Source organism: Vigna unguiculata, chromosome 2 (genome assembly GCF_004118075.2).
Source record: "Vigna unguiculata cultivar IT97K-499-35 chromosome 2, ASM411807v1, whole genome shotgun sequence".
NCBI classification, from domain to species: Eukaryota; Viridiplantae; Streptophyta; class Magnoliopsida; order Fabales; family Fabaceae; genus Vigna; species Vigna unguiculata.
This window is the reverse complement of record NC_040280.1, coordinates 9,658,277-9,662,452: the sequence shown is the minus strand read 5'-3', so window position 1 is coordinate 9,662,452 and position 4,176 is coordinate 9,658,277.

Sequence of the window (4,176 nt, the reverse complement as noted above, 5' to 3'; positions counted from 1 at the left end):
ACTTGACCCTTCTCAAAGACAAAACCTTTTTCATTCAAGGTGTCATATCAAAGACAAACTATGTCCCCTCCTCATAGATAATGGAAGTGGTATAAATGTGGCTAGCACAAGGGTTGTGGACAAGCTTGGCTTGAAAACTATCCCTCATGCCAAGCCCTACAAGCTATCATGGCTTAAGAAAGAAGACATTAAAGTAACTCAACAAGTCCTCATTAACTTTTCAATTGGAAATTTTAAAGATGAGGTGTTGTGTGATGTTGTGCCTATGGAAGAAACTCATATTTTGTTAGGTAGGCCATGGCAATTTGATAGAAAAGTCTTTTATGATGGCCATGCTAACACCTATGCTTTCTCCTTCCAAGGCAAGAAGTTCACACTCCTACCTCTCTCACACAATCAAGCAAATGAGGACCAAAATAAAGTGAAAGATAAGAGAAAAGATGAAAAAGACAAAGAGCAAGTTACCTCCAAAGTGTTACTTGCCTCCAAAAATAGATTTCCAAAGCAAGATGGGCATCACCATTCTTCCTTCTCTTCCAAGGCTCAAAAGGAAGACCCAATGCCCAAGCATGAGAGGAAGAATGGTCTAGAAAAGAGGGATGGCCTAACCAAAGCTAGGGGAAATACAATTAGAAAGGATGGAACAAGAGCTCATAAAAGGGAGGTGCAAATCCTCCCCCAAATCAAGTCAAGCTCCATCTACAAAGGCTTAAAGAATTTGTGGTCAAATTCTCTCCAAGGAGGGGAGGATGATGAAGGATTGACCCCAACCAAGGATGGAGGCACATGCTTAAGAAGACTAAGCATGTTTAGAAAGGAAGTTCACTAATCCTTCATCCCTTTCATTTGTGTTTGTTATTTTTGATTCCCTAAGTTAACTTAGTTGAATCAACTTTAGTTGACTTGTTGACCTTTGACTAGGTTTGACTTGTTGACTATAGTTGACTTGACTTAAGCCAACATGCTAATCTATGTTTATTTGCTTTGTAGGTTAATTAGGAGTAAGAAAGCAATGCTAGGTGGCGCATGGTGATTGGGGAGCATAAATGATGTGGATGAAAGAGTAAAGCAAAGGCATAAAGCATAAAGTAAAAGGCATAAAACAAGTGTACCTATGTACCTTTGGTCTCCTTTGTTTTTAGCACACTTTGGCCACTTTTTGGAGACATATGAGACACATTCTTTGTCTCCTTTTGTGCTAGAACGAAATTAGCCTTGCACACACCATAGTTGGCTCTTTTGTCTCTCATTTTTGTAACCTTATTTGACCTAGTTTCTAGAAGCTAGGGTTAGGTTTTTGTAGAGACATCCTTAAGTATCTTTTATTTGCTTAGAGTCCCCTAAACTCTTCTATATAAAGGGTGCTCCTAGACATGTAAAAGGGTTGAACATTTTGAAGTAAAAACACACTTGTGTCTCAACCATTTGTGAGAGTTTCCTCCCTTGGGGGTGAAACTTTTAAGCCTTATCTTGCATAGCAAGTGGCGGTACACATCCACTCATCTTCAAGGTTGTCATGGCTTCTAGCCTAGCCTTGTAGTGGCGTGCTTCTCACATTTTTACCATTTCTTTCCTTTCCATTTTATGTTTTCTTCTTCCTTTAATTGTTCTTGGTTTTCTATGGTTTATGTGCTTTCCATTTCCTTTTCATTTTGAATCAATCCATCATCTTCTTCTCTTGAGCTTTGTGAAAGGAACCTTCACATCTAGATAGCTTGCTATCTTAATGTCCAGTGGGGATTTCACTTAGCTTTCTTAATCAACTCACACCATATTCAATAATCTTAAAAAGGAACAAGATAATCCTTCATCATTTGGTATCTAGAGCCTAGGTTATCTTGAATATGGTGTTTTTCATGTTCTAACCTTGTCTTGTTGTAGCTATCTTGGTATGGTTCAAATCCACTTCCATGACACACAAAAACAGTGCTGGCAGAAAACTTGACGATTTTAAAACATTAAACTGTACCAGCTCAGCGGTCCAAAAATTACATTTTTGGTGTCAAAAGAAAACTCTATGAGTCTAGTTTCCAGAAAAAAAAAGAACCAACGCATTTGGAGTTCTGTGGAGAAAGTTATGATCAAATTAGTGAGCAAAGGTCAGATCTGCCAAGAATACGTGAATCAGCGTTTTCAGGTTTTGTTGTGGCAGTTTGGCTACGGTTTTTGCACCTCTTTAAGCTCCTAAATGTGGTTGGATAACATGTCTTTGGATGCTTAGTCTTTGAGCCTCAAATCCATGAGTTTAAATGCATGATAGCTACATGTTTGTGTCTTTGTGTATGTCATGTTGAGTCTTTAAATGTGTCTAACTTTTGCTTGAGTCATATGTCATATGCTTCTTTGAGTTTTCTTATTCTTGTTTCTAAGTATTTGAGCTATTGCATGAGATCTATGCCTTTTGTTGTAGCATGCTCCTTGAAATTGATTTTGACCTAATTTTTAAGGAACTAAGTGTTCAAGACACCCTAAAATATCCTTCTCATCATCTTAAGTACCTAGTTTTGAAAAGAAAAATTATTTTCATGACCAAAAACAGTTTGGCCAAGAGCTAATGTGTTGCTTGGTGAATTCATTTGGCCATTTTTACTAGGTGTTATGCTACCACATTTTATACTTGGATTTTGGGTGATATTGGCAAATTAGTTCCATGCTTTAACTTGGTTTTGATCTTTCTTGGTGTATGCATAATTTGAGGTATAATCTTGGCTTGTTCAAATGCTTTCCATAGAGTATTTAAAAGTGTTTTTCATTGCTTTAGTCTTGTTCAAGTTTTGTCTTTAAAACAAAATTTCCTTAGAAGTTAAACTTTCTTGTTTTTGTGCTTTTCTTGTTTGTCACTAGGTGTTCTTTGTTGTGTCTTAGTAGTTTTCTTTTCTTGAAACTCTTGGGATGTTGTGGCCGAATCACTTGTCTTGCATTTGAAAGGTTTTGAACAAGTTTTTAAAAGTGTTTGCTTCACTCCTTTGGTGGATTTGAGTGCTAGCCTTGCCTTGTTACTTTGGGAGTGTGATCTAAACACTTGGGTTGCATTTTGGGTTGGATTTGGTCTCGATTTTCATGTTGTCTAACCCCTAATCCATTTATTTTGTCTCGGATTTGAGTGTTTTTGTTGTAGGAATCATGGTAAGTTCATCAAATGCACCTACACCAAACAAAAACAATACATTGATGAGATTGCTTCGGGATTTGGAGTTGTCTAGGAAGGAGGCCTTTGAACAAATGAGAAAGGACAAGGAACAAAGTGACCTAAGAATCCAAGAGCACATTCAAAGGCTTGAAGCTAAGGAGCAAGAAAGAGAGGCTAGGAAAAGAGGGCATTCTAGGCACAACCCATCACAAGAGAAGCAAACTCCAAAGATTCCTAAGTTCAAAGGAGAAAATGACCCAAACATCTACATTGAGTGGGAATAAAAAGTGGACCAAATTTTTACCATTCATGTAGTTAGTCATCAAAAGCAAGTAGATTTGGTAGTCTTAGAGTTTGAGGATTATGCCATGACTTGGTGGCATCAATTATGTATGGACAATATTAACCAAGAGTCACTCGCGACTTCTTGGAGGGACCTTAAAAATTTGATGCGCGCTAGATTTGTTCCTTCCTACTATAGGAGGGAGACTCTTTTGAAGCTCCAAAGGCTTCAACAAGGGTCCATGTGTGTGGATGAATATTACAAGTTAATGGAGTCCATGCTTCTAAAAGTAGGACTCCAATTTGAAAGTGAAGAGGAAAAGGTAGCTAGATTTGTGAGTGGGTTAAGGAGGGACATACAAGATTTAGTAGAGTTATATGAGTACTCCTCTCTTGACAAAGTTTTACATTTGGCCATCAAAGTTGAAACTCAATTGCAAAAGAAAAAAGAGGCCAAGAGGAGTGGTTCATACAATGACTACTATTCTAGTACTTGGAAAGATAAAGAAAGAAAACATGATAAATCACCACTCAATAGTTCCAAAGACCCACCTCCTAGGACTAATTCGTCTAGGCCTTCTAATGAAACTCCTAATTCTTCTCAAGGTACAAGGACAAGTTCTATAAAATGTTTTAAGTGTTTGGGATATGGGCACATAGCTTTAAATTGTCCCACCAAAAGAACCATGGCCTTAAACCTTAAAAAAGAAGTAGAGAGTGAACATTCTTCTCCCCCTTCCCCCAAAAGTACTTATTCCCACACT